The sequence below is a fragment of the Herpailurus yagouaroundi genome, unplaced genomic scaffold, assembly GCF_014898765.1.
Source record: "Herpailurus yagouaroundi ecotype Mexico unplaced genomic scaffold, PumYag 483, whole genome shotgun sequence".
NCBI lineage: Eukaryota > Metazoa > Chordata > Mammalia > Carnivora > Felidae > Herpailurus > Herpailurus yagouaroundi.
Genome location: NW_024412700.1, coordinates 958074 through 978452, shown reverse-complemented (window position 1 = coordinate 978452; position 20379 = coordinate 958074). Strand labels below are relative to the sequence as shown.

The following is a 20379-nucleotide window of genomic DNA, read 5'->3' as shown; positions in this document are numbered from 1 at the left end:
TTGATTTCAGTATTTCCCTGGTACTAACTTCATCCCAATGTGGTGGTATATGGACATAGGGCATTTCGGAGGTGATGAGGTCATGAGGGTGGAGACCTCATGATGGGATTAGTGCCCTTATAAAACAGACCCCAGAGAGCTCCCCCAGTCTTTTTGGGAGGACACACCAGGAAACAGGTCCACACCAGACACTGAATGAGCTGGTGCCTTGAATTTGGACTTCTAGAATCCAGAAATGTGAGAAATAAGTTTCTGTTGTTTATAAGCCATCCGGTCTATGGTATTCTGTTATAGACGCTCACACGAACTAAGGTAGGATGAGTCTTCACCTGTCCTTATTCCTTGAGCAGCCCTGGCTAAGCTGGATTAGGCATCCCAGGTCCACCCTCTCTCTTGTCCAGACCTGCATGGACAATTAGCCAACCGGAACGATTAGCCAATGGAAGTAGAAATGCTGTATGAGGCAAAGGGACTGGCTGGACAGTGTAGACCCTCCACCCTATTTGCCCTACACATCAAAGCAAGCTGTGTCTTCCCAGGGTCCTCCCGAGAAGGACAGCCTGTCTCCCACGGGAAGGTCACCTTCCCAGTGGCCCAGAGTCTACAAGTAGCTCCTGGCTCCAGGACACCAAGCCAGGGTAGCCTTAGCATGGACTGAGTAAAGGCAATAGAGATCTCAAAAACCAAGGTGCCATCATGGCAGTGGGTTCAACTCCTGATTTGCCTAGTAATTGTTCACCCCTGGCTGCCAATTTATTATCTTCAAGTAGAGAGTGAATGGAGGGTAACTCTGGTCGTGGTGTTGATGATCCAGATCACTGTATCTTCAATGATTCAGATAGCTCCTCAAGACCTATTTGTCAAGAGCATGTGTTCAAGAGGTCAGTCTTGAACCTCAAAGGAGCTCTCAAACCACCTGGGGTTTTGACAAAATCAAATAAGAGTTGCTCTTATATATGAAGCTCTTATCATGTGCCAGGCACCATGCTAGGCACTCTATTAGTTGTTAGTGTATTAGTTCACCCTTTGCCCCCCACAATTAATATTCCAAGGATCACCTTAAACAGTGATCAGGCTTAAAACAGTGGCCGGTTAGGTGTCATAATTCTTTTTTTTTTTTCCAATATATGAAATGTATTGTCAAATTGGTTTCCTAGGTGTCATAATTCTGTGGGCTGACTAGACTCAGCTGGACACTGCGTTCCACCTGTGGGTTGGCCTGGTTGGTGCACCGGGGCTGTGGCCCTGGTGTGGACAGCTGGAAGGCCAGGCTGAGCTGGGATTCTGGGGTGGCGGGGCCTCCTCCTCTTCTCCATGCCTCTCCACGTAGCTTCTTCACATGGTGGCAAGCAACCAGACTTCTTCCATGATGGCTCACAGCTTCCCAAAGCTTAAAAGAGGTTTTCCTCTGACCTAGAGCTGGAACAGCACAGCATCACTTCTGCTGATTGCCGCTCCTCAGAGGGTCCCTGAAGCGGAATGCGAGGGACCACACAGCGCATGGGAGACAGGAGGGTGGTGTTTACCCAAGAAACTGAGGCCCGTATCAATGGAGCCACTCAAGTTCACACAGCTAGCCGGCTCCAGTCTATTGCCAAGATTCAAGATTCAAACTCAGGTTGGCCTAACTTCAAACCTACATTCTTGAGTCTTGTTAGACTGGTCATAGGACACGATGAAAGAGGGGAAGAGGCAAAACCAGTGTCAGGAAAGCTAATGGCCACCCAGCACAAAGGCTCCCAGGTGACGGCGGGTCAACTTTCAAAATAGATTTTAGGTATGCTCAGAGAAACAAGAAAGAGGCCCCCTGCCTGGGACAGATGGTGAAATGGAACCGATGAAAACACAGAGCTGGTGAGCTCTCCTTTGACTTCTATTCTACCAGGGATCATGGTCTTCAAAGCATGAAGGGTAGAGCCAATGTGAGCCAGAGGAAGGCTGCATTAATTGGACTTTGGGTCAGAAGACCTGGGGTTTGCCCTGACCAGCTGCTGTAATGGAGAGAACCACACTCACCCTCTGAGACTGTGTCCTTGCCTCTGAGATGATAACAACAAGCACACAGGTTGTTCTGAAGGTCAAACAAGATTCTCGAGGATTGATAGATAACACGGATCTAGCACTGAGCTTTCATGTTTTGTGGGAGGGATCATGCGACTTTGAACAAATTATATCCTGGAGGACGAGAAAAGTATACAGAAGACACTGGTGACTGTATGATGTGCTCTAAGGGGTGTGGGGAACAGCAGAAAGCACCTGGGGACTAAGGAGAAGAAACCGTAGTCCTGAGTTCCAAAAAGCAGAAGGTACAGTGTGCCTGGGTGGGTCAGTTGGTTAAGAGTTCAATTCTTGGTTTATGCTCAGCTCGTGATCTCATGAGACCAAGCCCTGCATCAGGCTCTGCACTGACAGCGTAGAGTCTGCTTGGGATTCTCTCTTCTCTCTCTCTCTCTCTCTCTCTCTGCCCCTCCCCCAGCTTGCACTCTCTCCCTTTCAAAATAATAAATAAACTTACAAAAAAATCAGAAGATATTTCCACAAAATATAGGCCAGTACATCTGATTTTGACCCTGGACAAGGTTCTGGGAGAAACTTTGTTAAGTACTCGACAGTACTTTGTCAAGCTAAGTTCTCCATCAAGGAAAGTCAAGATTACAACAGAGGGGGGCGCCTGGGTGGCTCAGTTGGTTAAGCGGCTGACTTCGGCTCAGGTCATGATCTCACGGTCCGTGAGTTCGAGCCCCGCGTCGGGCTCTGTGCTGACAGCTCAGAGCCTGGAGCCTGTTTCAGATTCTGTGTCTCCCTCTCTCTCTGCCCCTCCCCTGTTCAAGCTCTGTCTCTCTCTGTCTCAAAAATAAATGTTAAAAAAAAATTTTTTTTTAAAAAGATTACAACGGAGGGAAACAAAAAGACTGTCACCAGGAGATGGGAGTGGAGTTGTGACTGAAGATGCCCCTTTGCCAAGACAAATCCCTCTGTCACGTTCACCTCTAATTTCTACAAATACTTTATTGTTTGATATCTAAAAAATCCATCTCTTGGGAAAGCCTTGATTCACCTGAGGAACTCTTACCAGTGGACTGTTTTTATATTGCAAGATTAATGATAAAAGTAAAGAAAGGGAAATGTGTGTTCCCAGAGCCTCAGAAATTTTAAGCTGGGAGCAAATTCTCACTGGCTTTAGTTTGAAGGGACCCCCTTTTACGGGGGACCCCTGTTCTGGTAAGCATTTCCTCTGTTAGCATCTGACTCCCTCATCCCCAGCCTCATTTCCTCCTCAAACTGCATTTCAGGCTTTTAAGTTCTTCTATTTCCGGTTGAGCCATTCTCGAACAATGGCCTATTACCCACCCCACCCCCACCTCCATGACCATGACTGGCCCGTCTCTGCTCCCATCTGAAGCCACACCCTCCCCAAGCTTGCAACACTCCAGTCCCTCACAAGTTCAAGGACATCCCTTCTGACCCAACACCTCCTCTCCTGCGTGGTCACCTTCCCACCCACTGATGAACTCTGTTGCGCCTTCCTCCACCTTCACACAAACATGCTTCCATTCCACACCCTTTTCAACTGTCCCAGCCCCACGTCGGTGATCCCTTCGGAGCCTCACAGAAAAGATGTCTCTACTTATTGTTTTTATTGCTTCACTGTCCTCCCTCTGTCTTCAACCCAGTAGAATCATGTTTCGACCTACCATGTCATGGAAGTGTCTTTTTTTTTTACCATTTCCCACTATTTCCACATCCCCAAGACCGGAAGGTCAGTCTGTCCTCAATTGCCAAACCGATTAACCAGGCCAAACGGGTGAACCTCCATAATCATGAGCAGTGTGCCATGTGGTTGATCACTCCTTCACTAGAACGATGCCTCTCTAGACGTGAGACGCGGCCTCCCAACATCGGGACCCCAAAGTTCTGTCCTCATCAACCTCCTTCTCCATCTACGCTCTTTTTCTGGGTATCCACATTGGGTTGAAGAGAGTCCCCATGTGTCTACCTGGAACCTGCAAATGTGGCCTTACTTGGAAATAAGGTCTTTGCAGATGCAGTCAAGTTAAGATGAGGTTATACACAAGTAGGGTGGGCCCAAATCCAGTGTCTGGTGTCCTCATAAGGAGAGGGAAATGGGGACACAGACACAAGGAAGAATGACATCTGGTTGCAACGGCAGTCCAATGGTAATTACCAATGGTAATGTAGCTAGCTGCAAGCCAAGGAATTCCGATGACGCGAAACATTGGCCAGAAACTGGAAGAGGCCAGGAAGGATTGTGCTGTAGACCTTTCAGGGGGAGCACGGCCCTGCGGACATGTTGGTTTCAGATTCTGACCTCCAGAACTGTAAGTGAATACAATTTCTGTTCTCTGAGGCCCTCCAGTTTGTGGCACTTTGTTACAGCAGCCCCAGGGACTAACACAGCAGTCCTCGCCAGTCCCTTGACTTTGCCTACCGTCTCCGCGTTGATGATTCTGAAATATCTGACTCCAGTCCTAACCTGGCATTTGAGTCCCAGGCAGGATCAGCCGACTATCTGCCTGGAGTCACTTCTTGGATGTCAAAAGGCATCTCAAACTTACCATGGCCAAGAGGGAGCCATGGAATGCCTCCAAATGTGCTCTCCACAAGGCTTCTCCCTTCTCAGTAAATGAAACCCATGTAATTTCTCAGCCAGAACATACCAAGCTCTCTCCTATCTTAACTCTACCACCTTGAATGCTAAAAGCCAGGTTTATTAAAATTATCCCTCAAGGGAACCATCTCCTTCCTGTTGACCATCACCCTTCACCTGGACCATCAAAAGTTCTCCACATTTATTTGTTCACTGATGGACAAAGTCCGTTGTAAACAGATACGACAGAACGGGGACTTACTCTCTGAATATACAGTTCCATTTGAAGAATGAGAAGGAAAAAACCTCTGCTTACACAGGGTTTTCCCTGGCCCTTGACCTTCAGAAAGAAGTGCTTCCTCTGAGAGCCTCCAACACCAACAAGAGAAAATCCAGGACTCCTACGCAGTCAAGGGCATCACTGCCTCATCTGGTGGCCAGCTCTGCCCACGGCACGTCTAGCCCATCCCTTGCCCAAGCGTTAGGGATAGATGTAGAATCTCTCAACAAAGTTAACTCTCCCTCCGCGAACAGACCCCCTCTCCTGGGTCCCTACCTAGAATTTACAGGGTGCTTAATGTTTACACAGTGTCCTGTTCTAATTTACTGAAGGTAGAGCAAACACACGCGTGGAGATACAAATATTGCATCAGGAAACCTTGGATTCATTCCCAGGTTTGCTTCTGGCTTATGTGGTTTTCGTAAAGGTCATCTGAGTTTTCGAGGTGCGTGGAGTAAAACTTGCCCTTGCTCCACTACACGGGCAGGTCGTAAGACCAAACGAGGCTGTTTGTGAAACACCTCAGGTACTTACAATCGTGGGACGCGCTCTTAGTTCCTGGTGTCGTCTCGCCCAAGATGTCAGCAGCACTAAACCCACCTTCTAGAAAATTACGGCAACCAAAATTTGAGGTCAGCCTGGAGCGTCCATGGACGTCGCACCTGGTAAGCGTGGGGCCTTCTTTTGTATTGATCGGGAAGACTCGTGCGGGTAAATGGGGCCTCAGGTGCTCCTTACTCTGGCAAACCACGGTCAGCTGTCCACACTCAAGTACTGACACAATCTTGGCCCTGCCTGTTTATTTTTCCGAACAAGTGTCCCTGGGTCCCTTCCTTTTCATTTCACACCAGTGTTCTTCCCTTTGCCACTACCTGGGCCTTTGATGTTGTCTCTCAACAGGTCTCCTAGATGCGACCTATTCCTTCTACACGTTCTGCCTGTTACCAGGTTAATAATCCCGAAATGTGGGGCGCCTGGGTGGCTCAGTCGGTTAAGCGTCTGACTCTTGATCTCAGTTCAGGTCATGATCTCGGAGTCATGAGTTCAAGCCAGTTCCACATTCAAGCCCTCCGCACCCAGCGTGGAGCCTGCTTAAAAAAAAAAATCCCCAAACATTTCTTGGTGTGCTCCTCCCTGCTCTAAAACTTTCTATGGCTCCCTATTGCTTAAAGAATAAAATCCAAACTCCTGAGGGAGGACCATAATTGGAAAGAAGGTGGCCTCCCTGCTACATCATTTTCTGTTTCTCCCTCTTGGACACCACTCTACCTTTTACACACCTGCGCCCCCTGTGTTACCCTTCTCCCCTCCTCTCGATGGCCCTCCTCAGCTCCACCTGGATGATAGTGGTCCCATCTACACCCGAAGGGCCCGCCAAAGGGCGGCCACCTCCAGTCCCAGCTCTGAAAACACCTGAATCCCTACAGCTCCTTTCACACTTGGCCAGGCACTGCCTCAGTTGTGTGTGTGCACCTGTCTGCGTGCATGTGCGTGCACATGTGTTTTCTCTCCACCAAGATTATAACTTTTTATTTATTTATTTAAATTTTTTTAAACATGTATTTATTTTTGAGAGAGACAGACAGCATGTGAGTGGGGAAGAAGCAGAGAGAGAGAGAGAGAGAGAGAGAGGGAGACACATATTCCGAAGCAGGCTCCAGGCTCCGAGATGTCACCACCAAGCCCGACACGGGCCTCGAACCCATGAACCATGAGATCATGACCTGAGCTGAAGTCGGACACTTAACCCACCGAGCCCCAGGTGCCCCAAGGGTATAACTTTTTAAAAGGAGACCTGGTGCCTCATGCAGAATTTCGTCAATTCTGAGATACAGCTCTTTTGGAATTGTAACAACTCTGAAATTGGTATACAGCTTAAAATTGATACACGTCAGGGTTTAATTGTCAGGGTGTTTCTTCCTTGGAAGAAAAGAAAATAACGATGTGCCATACCATCGACTACGTCTGAAGTTCAATGAAAAGAGGTGCTTTTTTTTAGATTCCCTGCAGCTCCCAACACAGGTCTTGCCGAAGGTGGTTTTTAAAAGGCTTACTGATTGTTTGATGGATGGATGTGCCTCCAGACAACCAGCACAGAAGCTGATCCGAGAAAGATGGGAGCCCCATGCCACACACATAGTTCGTTCCAATCCCTTCCATTCCTCCAGGAGCAAAAAAAAAAAAAAAAAAATCACCTGCTCAAATAGGAGAAATGAAGTAGGAAGGAGAGTGTTATGGGTTGATTTGTGTCCCACCCCCAAAAAGATGCGCTGAAATGCTTACCCCTAGTGGCTCGGATTATGACAGTATTTGGAAATAGGGTCATTGTAGATGTAACTAGTTAAGATGAAGTTATCCTGCAGTAGGGTGGGCCCCAGGTCCCATATGACTGGTGTCCTTACAGGAGGATGGCCCTGTGAAAACACAGGCACGCAGGGAGAACACCGTGTGAGGACAGAGGACTGGGGTAATGCATCTATGAGCCAAAGGATGCCCAAGATTTCTGGCCGAGCACCATCAGCTGGAAAGAGACAAGGAAGGATTCTTCTATCCGTTCCATACATTCAGAGACAGCATAGCCCTGCTGACATGTGGATTTTAGACCTCTAGGCTTCGCAACTACGAAACAAGATTTCTGTTATTTTCAGCCACCCAGTTCATGGTGCTTTGCTACAGGAGGCCCTAGGAAACTAATACAGAGAGGTATAGGAAAGCATAATGCCTTAAAATACCCTTTTCCACAAGTCATGAACAAACAAAAATGACTAGAGTTACGGAGAGGGAGAGAGAATCCTAAGCAGGCTCCTCACTGTCAGCGTGGAGCCTGACACGGAGCTTGAACTCACGAACAGTGAGATCAGGACCTGAGCCGAAACCAAGAGTCAGATGCTTAACCAACTGAGCCACCCAGGTGCCCCCAAACAAGTGAAGTTGTAAAGCTGGGGATTATTATAGTAAGGAAGTTTTTGAATAAAACGTCGTGGGGGGGGGGGGGAAAGTAAGAGCTCTGAATTTAGGACCAGGTTCAAATGCTAGCTTCCCCACTCACTTGTTGTGTGACTTAAAGCAAATTAGTTAACTTCCCTGGGAGGTCAGCCTTCTCGACCATAAAAAGGAGATAGCAGGAGAATTCCTGGGAGATTCACAGGAGGGCTTGCAGCATTGTCTTGGGATCTTCCCAATTCCCCAAATAAAAATAGAACGACTAGATAGAAAAACCAAAAACTCATGCACAACAGGTACAAGATAATTAGCTGTCAGGACATCTCTATTAACTCCAAAATAAAAGCAGGCAGGCAAAGCGATGCAGCCATGACACCTACATGGCATCGGCATCTGTGCACGAGAACTCAGGGAGGTCACGGGGCAGCTAACAGAACCAGCAGGTGGAAGCTGGTAGAGCCCTTTGTGGATAATGTTTGCTCATCCCAATAGAGAGAGAGAATGGGAGGGTCCTGCAGTGAAACCTCGAAGGGCTGGATCAGCCCAACCCTATAAACGCTTGAAACTGGCCCGCCCTGGTTCCCATCTTGGATGGGGTCCCACACTACGGGGAAATTACTTGGAGTAAAATCAAACTGAGGAGAATAGGGATAAAAGAAGTGAAGGCAAGAGAACGTCCAGATAACTGAGAACCAAGCCAATAAATGTCATCAAGCAAGCTGCTGCATGAAAACAACAGAAGGGTCTTTGTGAAGCTTGAAAGAAAAAAAAAAAGCTATTAGAACCAAGCCCTCTTATAAAATTTCAGAAAACTAACTTCATATAAAAATTAACAGCAGAAAACATCAAGGTCAAGTCACATACAAAGTAACTCTTTAGAAAAAGACGAAGAGAAATAGAATGGCATAGAGTCCACACAAACAAGGAAAGCAGGTTAGAAGACGTGCTCACTGAACAGGGCAAAACTACAACCTACCACGTTCATTTTCTATTGTCGCATGATGAATTGCAGACTTAGGAGCTTAAAACATATTTATCATCTTGCAGTTTCCATGGGCCAGGAGTTCAAGCACAGGTTAGCGGGGTCCTCTGGGATCTCATGAAGCTGGAATCAAGGTGGCAGCTGGGGCTGTGATCTTACCTGAGGGTTGAGGTCCCTTTTCAAGCTCACTGGTGTTGGCTGGGTTCAATTCCTTGCGATTGTAGAAGTCAGACCCATAGCCGCTGGAGGCCATCTGCTGGCCTGTGACATGACCCCCTCCACGACAGGGCAGCTTGCAGTTCTAAGGCCAACAAGAGAGTATCTCTGCTGCTTTGAATTTCTCTGACTATTCTGTCTCTGACCTTCAGATTCTCATTTAAACCAGTCTCCTGATTAGGTCAGGCCCACACAGAGTGCTCTCCATTTTGATTCACTGAAAGCCAGCTGATTGGGAATCTTAATTACAACTGAAAAATCCTCTCATCTATGCCATATAATATAACCCAAGCGTGCGAACGATATCCCTTACACTCACAGGTCCTGCCCACAATCAAGGGCAGGGGTGCGTGCACCGGGTGGCTGGACTCTTGGAGGGTATCTTAGAAGATATGTCAGAAAAAGCTAAGAGACAGCAAGAAAATGACACAAGATGAAAAAGAACAGCATCAGTCAGAATCAAAAAAATCTCAGAATTGAGTTGACAGAAACAAGAAAGAACTAGAAACAGAAGGAACAGATCTTAGAAGTGAAGACTGAACTAGAAATCCAAGAAAAAACAAACACAACAGACGATGACAAGAAAAGTAGAAGGGAAAAGAAGAGAACATTTCCAAAATCCAGAAAGAATGAAGAAAAAGGCGACAGTATTTGAGACTGTAAAAATATGGAAGAGGGAAAAAGAAGATCCAACATATGAAGACAGGAGTCTCTGACATAGAAAAACCAGAACCAAGGGATCAGAACAGGTATTACCAAGGATAATTCAAGAACACATTTCTCAAATAACAAAGATTTAAAACTACACATCGAAAGAGGGGTGCCTGGGTGGCTCAGTTGGTTGGGCATCTGACTTCGGCCCTGATTATGATCTCACTGTTTGTGGGTTCAAGCCCCGCACCAGGCTCTGTGCTGACAGCTCGGAGCCTGGAGCCTGCTTCGGATTCTGTGTCTCCTTCTGTCTCTGCCCCTCCCCTACTCACACCATGTCTCTCTCTCTCTCTCTCTCTCTAAAAAAAAAAAAAAAAATTAAAAAAATTTTTTTTAAACTACACATTGAAAGAGAACACATTGTACCTGGGAATATTTACCCATAAAGATCCACACCAAAGCATATTCTAGTAAAATTATAGGACTTTAGGGAAAAAGAGAAAATATACCTTGAGTATCTCGACAAAAAAGAGAAAGTGACTTGTAAAGAATACTGACTTTTCATCAGGCTTTTCAACAGCAATTCTTTATGCCACAAGAGCCACGTATTGGAGCTACGTAAGGAAAGATGGGAACCATGGATTTTAAAACAGTAAAAGACTTTTCAGTACAAAGAGCACACGTTTCGGTGAGCATGACGAACTCAGGAAATTATGGTCCTGTGAGCTCTTCCTGAGCGATCTAGTAGAGAATGAACTTCGGGCAGATAAATGTCTGCAAACATTAACACAATGACAACTGCTAAGCATTAAATATATAGTGACTTGTAAAACTAAAAGGTTAAAAAGGAGAGATTATAGTATGAGATGACTGTATGATCTGACAATAAAAATCATAACAAAATGAACCAAATAAATAAGAATAAAGGGAGAATGAGGATAGTATATGCAGACAAACTGGCTAAGTGTTTTTAATAATCATAATTAACATGCTGGGATCAGTAGTGTTGTTCCAAGACTATAGTATGTATCATGCAGGGTGAAGCAAATGAAAAGTTACGAGACATTTTAATTCTATCCTTCCCCATATCACCGAGAACTAGGAATCTCAGTGTGAAAGAAAGAAGATACAGATGGAACACAGAAGTGGTTAAGTAAAAACCTTTCTGTTGGGGGCACCTGGGTGGCTCAGTCAGTTAAGCGTTTGACTCTTGGTTTCAGCTCAGGTCATGATCTCACAGTTTCGTGAGTTCGAGCCCTGTGTCTGGCTCTGCACTGGCAGCTTGTAGCCTGCTTGGGATCCTCTCTCTCCCTCTCTCTCTCTGCCCCTCCCCTGCTCGTGCTATCTCTGTCTCTCTCTAAATAAATAAACTTAAATTTAAAAAAACCAACCTTGTTGTTCTCAACTTGAATTGAAAAATTTTCTATGAACTCAAGATAGATAAATGGTGGATATATATCTCCCTAAGTAGATACATGTTAATAAATATATGAAGTTTCATATATATGTATATATATATGAACAAAAAGTATATCATTTTGGATGTACTATGTATCATTTGGATGTACTATAGATAATGAATTTTGGTCGGTCATTGTTTCTACATTTTTTTCTCTCTCTATATATACATTTATATTTTTATACATATCCATAGCCTCTAGACTGTACTCTTAAAATATCATTCTCCATTAAAAGAAACCAGAGATTCTAGGAGAAATGGCTGATTCTGGATTGGAGGTAGGAAATGTTCTAGAAGAGACTGGAACATCTTGAGATACCAAATAGCAAAGAACCACCAAAGACTATTAAGAGCATGTCCAAATGGCTCAGGAGTTTCCATTGGCCGCAGGTGGGACAATTTGAGACTCAATAAAGACAGGAATTTCAGTAGATTGAAACGCATCAAATACGTTTGTCTAAAAATTTATGGTATTTAAATAACAACTAACTGATCACCTTTTGAGAATGACAGGCAACCAATTGATTATCCTGAAAACTGAGTAAACAAAAGAAAAGGAAAAGCATTTACCATCTCTCCTATGTAAACAATACCCCTGGACAGCAAAACACCAGATGAAAGGATGGATCCTCTTGTAAATTATTATAGCTAATTTTTTTTTATTTTAGAGAGATAGAGCACAAGAAGGGGAGAGGGACGGAGAGAGAGAGAGAGAGAGAGAGAGAGAGAGAGAGAGAATCTTAAGCAGCCTCCACACTCAGCTCGGAGCCCACGAACTTGGGATCATGTTCGAACCCACGAACTTGGGATCATGACCTGAGCCAAAGTCAAGCATCGGACGCTCAACTGACTGAGCCACCCAGGCGCCCAACTAATAAAATGTTTTAAACTGCAGAACTTGAATACCACCAGCTTGCAACTCCAAATGAATTAGCTAATGGAGCTGAGACTGTCTCTCTCTCTTTCAAAACAAATTAACATCAAAATAAATAAACATTAAAAAAAAGAAATGGATGGAGAATGGGTTGGTTTCCAACCATTCTGTAACAAATTATGATCAACATGGTGGCTTACAACAACACCAAGTTATTATCTAACTGTTCTGGATGTTAGAAGTCTATTCTAACATCCACCTATAATGAGTTCTGAGGGGGCTAAAGTCAAGATGTTGGCAAGGCCGCGCGCCCCCTAGAGGCTCAAAGGGAGAATCTGTCTCCTGCTCTTCCCACCTTCTGGAGCCACCTGCAATCCTGCCTCATGGCCCCTTGGTCTGTAATGAAATGATTGGTGGCTGGGGGCCCCTGGATGGCTTCAGGATGGAAATGGTCACCAGAAAGACCAAGGCATGATTAGAGGGTTGGAACTTTCAGCCCCACTGCCCCCGTCCTCCGGGAAAAGGGAGGGGCTGGAGAGTAAATCAATCAATCACCAACAGCCAATGACTTCCTCAGTCAGGCCTAGGTAATGAAACTTCCTTAAGGATCTTTATTTTTAATTTTTTTTTTCAACATTTATTTATTTTTGGGACAGAGAGAGACAGAGCATGAACGGGGGAGGGGCAGAGAGAGAGGGAGACACAGAATCGGAAACAGGCTCCAGGCTCTGAGCCATCAGCCCAGAGCCTGACGCGGGGCTCGAACTCACGGACCGCGAGATCGTGACCTGGCTGAAGTCGGACGCTTAACCGACTGCGCCACCCAGGCGCCCCAAGGATCTTTAAACAGGGACATCTGGGAAGCTTCTGAGCTGGATGGGGACATCGGGAACACTCCTGGAGAGGGCATGGGGGCTCTGTGTGCCCACCCCCCACCCATACATCTTGCCCTACACACCTCTCTCCTTTGCATTAGGCTGTTCCTAAGTTGGAGCCTTTATAATAAACTGCTACGTGTATGTAAAGTATTTTGCTGAGTTCTTTGAGCCATTCTAGCAAATTATTAAACCCAAGGAGGGGGTTGTGGGAAATTTATAGCTGGTCGGTCGGAGGAGCGGGGGCCACCTGGGCCTGTGACTTGTGTCTGAGGCGGGGCAGTCTTGGGGGGCTGAGCCCTTGACCTGTGTGGTCTGCGCTAACTCTGAGCAGTTAGTGTCAGAATTGAATCGAGTTGTAGGACAGCCAGCTGGTGTCCGGGAAGTGGAGAATTGGTTGGTGTGGAAAGGACCCACACATGTGGTGTCGGAAGTGTTCTGTGGGTAGAAACAGATCCCAGCATACGCCTACTTCGGAAGGCCTGGCTTTTGCTCTGAGGCGAGCATTGGTTGCTAACATCAAGGCCCAGCATCAGGAAGATGTGGCCATGCCCTCGCAGCCATGCTGGACATCTAGGGTCTCTCTCGCAGGGTGCCTGCCCACTGGAACTTCTGGCACGGACGACCAGAGCAGGAAGAATCTTCCCTCTTGTCAGCTGGCTCCCCCAGGGGAGGGGAGGTAGGAGGAGCTGGGCTCACCCATCTGGCTGGTAACCTACTTCCTTTGTCGGGAGAAAGAGGGATATGGCAAAAGGCCACTGTGCTTAAGGAGAATCCCTCCTCACAAAACCCGGAGGACCGGGGAAGAAGTGAGCCTCACTACCAAACAACACCTGCATCACAGGGCTGACGCGATCAAGTACAATGACTCGCTGAAAGTGCTTTCAACCACCTAGAACGAGGTCACTGTCAAGACACCTTATAAAATGTTATTTACCAAACATCGTCTGGTGCCTGTATGTGGAACCGGCCTCTCTGTGCCCTGCCTCCCAAGCTCTGCCTCACCAGTGCGGGAGGAAACGTCGACAGAGGGCCAGGTCGAGCCCAGACACCCATCCTTGACTTCCTAGCACATGCCAGCGCCCGTGGGCCACCCACCATTCCATCGAGAACAGCGTAAACATTAGACCGTTTGTAATTATACTTAGAACAAATCTTCCCCTCACTGGCGTGGCTTAAACTCCCCGGGACATCCCAAAATAAGCCTGTTCCCTGCTCCCTCGGGTGGGTGCCCAAGCAAGAGGGAATTCGCAGGTTTTCTCCTAGCCACCGCTCTGCTCTTTGGGAAGGAGCGAAGTAACAACCTGATTTTTCAAAGTGGGGAATTATAACCACCCTTGCCGGTGGGTGGTGTCGTCAGGCAGCAGATGCAATGCTGACGAGAGCCCTGTGGGCCCGTCTTCCTCCTTCCCTCCTCCTCCTTCCTTCCCACCCTCTCTCTTTCTTTCATCCTGCTACAGGGTAGTACTAATCATCATAACTAACAGCTTGGGTGTTCTGTGCAGCAGACGCTGTTGTGGGTTTTTTTTTTTTTTTTAATGCTTATTTCTTTATTTTGAGAGAGAGAGAGGGTGCACGTGCACGCTCAGGTGAGGGGCAGAGACAGAGAGGGAGAGAGAGAATCCCAAGCAGGCTCCGTGCTGTCCGTGCAGAGCCGGATGCGGGGCTTGATCCCACGAGCCATGAGATCGTGACCTGAGCAGAAATCCGGAGTGAGACGCTTAACCGGCTGAGCCCCGCCAGGCGCCCCGCCACTCTTGTGGTTTATACGAAATAATTCACTTATTCCTCATCCCAGCCCTAGGAGGAGGCACTATAATTACCTCTGCTTTATAAACGAGACACCAGGAACTTGGCCAGGTCACCAGATTAGTTACATAGTCGAGCTAAGATTCAAGCCCAAGCTCTGTAACTGTGGCTCCAGACCCTGTGGGTGTCACTGGCATCCTCGGTTGCCTCTAGTCTTGGTACAATCGAGATTTAGGGCTGGGTCTCGGAGAGGTAAAATGAGGGCCTCGGGGCCCTACTTTCACCAGAAGCCTAAATAACCAGGATGAGGGAATGCTTGCTGAGGTCCAGCCCAGCTAACAGAAAATTCTCTGCACCTGATTAGAAAACCGGTCAAAGCAACCATTATAGAGTATTATTTCCCTTTATCTTTTTTTTATAAAAAATGTTTAATGTTTATTTTTGACAGAGAGAGAGGCAGAATCGGAAGCAGGCTCCAGGCTCCGAGCTGTCAGCACAGAGCTCGATGCGGGGCTTGAACCCACGAACTGCGAGATCATGACCTGAGCCGAAGTCAGACGCTTAACCGACTGAGCCACCCAGGTGCCTCTTGTTTTCCCTTATCTCGCCACTGTTCTTTGCACGTGAAGATTTTGGGGGACCCTCCTGGAGAGCGGCTGACCAAGGTCTGGCGCAGAATCTCTTCCCCCGCTCCCCACCATTGTATCTAACGCAGACTGCCCTTTGGTGTGTGAGGCCATGTGTCACACACCCAGTGCTTTCTCCTCCAGGCTGAACAGCTTCTGGTCCTTCAACCACTTCTCTGTGGGGCAGCAGGGCAATGCCTCAGCACCTCGCAGCCCACCAGCCCAGCCCGGAGCTCCCCGTGAACTCAGAATGGCTCCCCTTAGACCTGCTCCGCTCTGGGCACGGGCCCTCCCATCTGGACTTACCAGTTTGATGCCCTAGGCCCTTGTGAACACGGGCTCAGCTTACAGATGCCCAGAACGGCCCTCAACCTGCAGTGACTGTGGTGGATGGACACACGCCCCAGCCTCCCCTCCTTCAGGTGAAGAAGGGTTCTGGAAAGTTCTCTTTGCTTCTCAGAAGTTTTATCAGAACCAGGTATCATCCTTGGCAGTGACCTTGATAGCATGCCCTCGTGTTGGTTTTTCTTCTTTTTCTGGGACTTCTTCCTGTTTTTCTCAGTCCTGCTTCTAAAGATCGGCCCTCAAAGAAATTACTTGGATGCAAGTTCTCTGTCTTGAGCTCTATTTTTGAAGGAAGCCACACTGAGACCACCAGGGTCCAGACAGCCCCCCACTTACATTTCCTCTCAGAAAGCCCCCTACAAAATGTGCTAGAGAGATGGGGGGATGGGGGCAGAGTTGTCGTGGTCTTGGGGTAAAGGGGAGCAGCGGTGTGGCCCGTTAGAGGTCCCAGGAGCCTCTCTCACGGCCAGAATGCGGGGCTGAGAGCAAATGCCAGGAACGCACCGAGGGTATGTCTTGGGGGGGTGGGGGGATGGGCAGCGGGCCTTCGGATTGTGCCTAGGACAGCCGACGACCTTATAGGCCCTACCCATGTACTGGGGTGGCTGTGTTGGACACAAGGGGGGGCACCAACTGCTGTCTGAGGTCCTAACTGTCAGCCGGCCTGAACTGCAGAATTGCCAGCCTCTAACATCACATGGGACAATTCCTTAAAATATCTATCTATCTATCTATCTATCCATCATCTCTATATCTCTATACCTATACTTATATCTATATCTATATCATTTATATCTATATTTATACCTTTATCTAAATCTATACCTATACCTATGTCTATATCTGTATCTATATCTATCTCTATATCTATATCCTCTATCTATATCAGTCCGGGGACTGACTATATCTAGTCAGTCTGGGGAACCCTGACCCATACAGGCGTGCTGATTTTTATTAACCTGCTTTCTGCTTGTATTAATTGGGAGGAGGGGGTAAAGGAGTGGGTATGTGGGATCAGTCCCGAGCCTCACCTTGTGTTGGATGACTTCCTAAATATTATGGGGAATAAGCTGGCCAATTATGACAGGTTGAACTTGAATTTTTCTGCATCAGAGTTCAGGTCTTGACAAAGATTTCCTGACGTCAGGCCTCATGACCTGTTTCTCTTACTGGCTGAATTTGGGACAGAAACTCAGGGGGTGGAGATCTCCAGGAGCCGGATCCTCGCCTGGACAAAGACTCATTAAAAAAAAAAAAAAAAAAAAAAAAAAGCTGTCTGGCCCCAATTTTCTCTAGAAAGCAACTACTGAAAATTCTTTTGATTTTTTTAATGTGTATATATTTTTGAGAGAGAGAGAGACAGAGCACAATTGGGGAGGGTCAGAGTGATAGGGAGACACAGAATCCGAAGCAGGCTCCAGGCTCCGAGCCGTCAGCACAGAGCCCGTCGAGGGGGGCTCCAACGCAGGAACTGTGAGATCATGACCTGAGCCGAAGTTGGATGCTTAACCGGCTGAGCCCCCCAGGCGCCCCCTGAAAGTTGTTTTAAAATGGATTCTTTAGGGGGCGCCTGGGTGGGGGGCTCAGTCGGTTGAGCATCTGACTCTTGATTTCAGCTCAGGTCATGATTCCAGGGTTGTGAGATCGAGCACCCAGTACGGAGCCTGCTTGGCATTCTTTGTCGCCCTCTGCCCCTCCCCCGCTTTCCTGTACTCTGTGAAAAAAACAAATCCAAACCGGATTGTTTGGTATTTGGCTCCATATCACGTATCTCTGTGGGCCTTTCAAGGTTAAGAGCCCCTACGTTATTTCATAACCTATTCAGTCCAAAAGGGTGAATGCTCAATCATTGGTGAAAGGCCATTATCTAAATGACAGTCCAGTCCTTACAGCTGATACAGCAGGAAATGTGCAGGAAATGTGTTTTTCACGTTCTTTCTGAACTTGTTGCCTTTTTGCAGGTACCACTTGCTAGCTGCTGTAGAATTTGTCCTGAGAAGGCCCCTGGGAGACGGTCTGCAGGATCCTACAGTGGCACAAAGCAGGTGGCGGGGCGCGTGGGGGTGAAGCCCCTCCCCCCAGAAGTGTTCAGTGTCCTTGAACATGGAGCCTTCACACTGGAGGTTCGGGCTTTACCAAAACGCAAACCCTTCGAGGTCGTGGTCTGCTGTTCACAAAGAGCCGATAACCGCTACCCAGCGGTCCTTCCTTTTTTTTTCTCTTCATAGAAGACAGGGAATACTTTATTCAAACCCATCAGAGAAACGGACGGCTTGGGTCTATAACAAAGCATCATTTTTTTTCTTAAGTTTATTTTATTTATTTTGGGAGAGAGAGAGTGGGGGAGGGGCAGAGAGAGGGGGCAGAGAGAGAATCCCAGGCGGGCTCTGTGCGCTCAGCACACAGCCTGACACGGGGCTCGGTCTCTCAAGCCGTGAGATCATGCCCTGAGCCGAAATCAAGAGCCCGACACGCTCAAATGCCTCAGCCACCCAGGCGCCCCAAGGTATTGTGTTTTTAAAAAGAGGCCAGTAACTATAGGAGAGTATACACTTCTACATACAAATGAACAGATCAGAGCACAACTTTTCAATATTTAAAACAGAATAAGCTTTCCTGTAAAAGCAGCACCTTTGTGGCATCTTTAACTGTAGTGCTCCTCTCCTCCTTCGTCACCCTCTCCTGCCACAGAATCCACACCAACCTCCTCGGAATCCTTCTCGAGGGCGGCCGTGTTCTCATGGGCCTCTTTCTCCGTGCCCCTACCCACATACCAGTGGACAAGGGCGTGCCTGGCATACATCGGGTCAAACTTGTGGTCTAGGTGAGCCCAGGTCTCGGGGATGGCCGTGGTGCTCTCAGCATACACACAGCTCGCTGCACCTTGGTCGGGTCTCCAGCAGGTAGCACGGTGGGAGGCAGGTTACTGATGGCAACTCTGAAGCCAGCCGGGCACCAGTCCCCAAACCGGACGGTACTTTTGGTCTCGATGGCAGCAATGGCGGCACTGACGTCTTTGGGAAGCATAGGACCACTGGACAACGGGCAGCAAGCCACGTATTTGCCACGGCGAGGGTCATGTCTCACCGTCTGGTTCGCTGACTTAAAGGATGCATCTATGATCTCTGCTACGGGATGCTGTTCACAGCAGGCCCTCTCAGCGGAGATGACAGGAGCGTAGGTGGCCACGGGGACGTGGATGCGGGGGTAGGGCACCAGATCGGTCCGGAATTCTCTCGGATCAACACTTAGGGCTCCATCAAATCCGAGGGAAGCAGCGACGGAGGACAGTTTGACTTATCCACCTGTTCAGGTCAGTAGCCCAGGTTGGGTGTTCGGTACTGAGGTTTCTACGACAGATGTCATAGATGGCCTCGTCCTCTACAAAGAAGGCACAATCAGAGTGCTCGCTCCAGGGCAGTGTGGGTAGTGAGGATGGAGTTGTAGGGCTCAACTACAGCCGTGGAAACCTTGGGGGCTGCGTAAGTGGAGAGCTCCAGCTCGGGCTTCTCGCCATAATCGACAGAGAGACGATGCACCGGCAGGGAGGTGATCCTGGAGACAGGTCCTCCCCCAAAGCTGTGGGAAACCAAGAAGCCCTGAAGACCCGTGCGCTGGCGGGCCAGTTTCTGAATTCGGTCCAAGACAAGGCCCATGATCTCCTTGCCAATGGTGTAGGGCCCTGGGGCATGGTTATTAGCGGCATCTCTCTTGCCGGTGAGGAGCTTCTAGGGCAGAAGACCCGATGGTGGCTGCCGGTGTGAACTTCATCCACGGCTCCGGGTTCCAGGTCACCAAAGCTGGCCTGCGCACGAGTACTCGTCTCACTGAAGAAGTTGTTGAAGGAGCCATCTCCTCCCCCAATGGTCTTGTCACTTGGCATCTGACCCTTGGGCTGGATGCTATGTTCCAGGCAACAGGGCTCCCAGCGGCCATCGCGGACCTGGACACCAGCCTGGCCAACGTGGACGGCAATGCGCTCACACACAATTGCTGCTCTGTGGCTGCCCACCTCCGGAGATTACTTTTAATGGAAGAGACGAGTGTTGAGTTCCCGCCAGGATGTCTATTTCATCTTGCCGGGATCCAGAGGCTTTATGTTCTCTCCTTCCTCCCCGATCCCACAACCTGCTGCGGAAGGAACTGGAAAAGCAGTGCCAGCCCGCGGAAGCAGTTTGCCGATAGCAGCCCGTGTAACGGCCACCACGTTATTATAGAAAATACATCAATAACCATTCAGGATTCAAAGTGTTACAATCATCGTATATGACATGATCACTAGGGATTTCGCTGATCTGCAGGCTTCCTGTTGTCTCACTATATCTTTGTTTTGTATGATTACACTATGTAATATGTACAATTAGTTAAAGAACTTGTCTCACTACCGCCCCCCCAACCATGAATAAGTTTTCTCTTATATTTATTCTTTTGGAGGAGCTTTACAGGTACACATCCCAAACCTTAAAATCCTGTGTGTGTGAAGGTGGGGGGCGGGAGTGATAGGACTTGATTCTGTTCATTTTACATGGTCGTTTGGGACTTAGTGCTGATTTCACTGTCCCCCACCCCCCACCCCGGTCCCCTTTTCCCGGAATGTGACAGCCTCTCCCTTCACTCGGGTTTTCTTCCGGTCTCCCGCCGAGGTCTGTCCTGTCCTTGGTAAAGAGGTTGTGCATTGGTTTTTATGAGTCACCTCTTTCTTCCCTTTAATTTTCCAGCTGGTTTTTGTTATTATATCAGAAAAGCACTAAGCCCGGAGTCTTTCTTTTC

At 47.9% G+C, this 20379-nt stretch overlaps 1 pseudogene; it reads right to left on the bottom strand.

Annotated features, from left to right (window-relative positions):
* Positions 1-18240: 18240 nt before the first annotated feature.
* On the bottom strand, positions 18241-19520 carry LOC121022956 (tubulin alpha-1B chain-like; annotated as a pseudogene).
* Between the last annotated feature and the right edge of the window lie 859 nt (positions 19521-20379).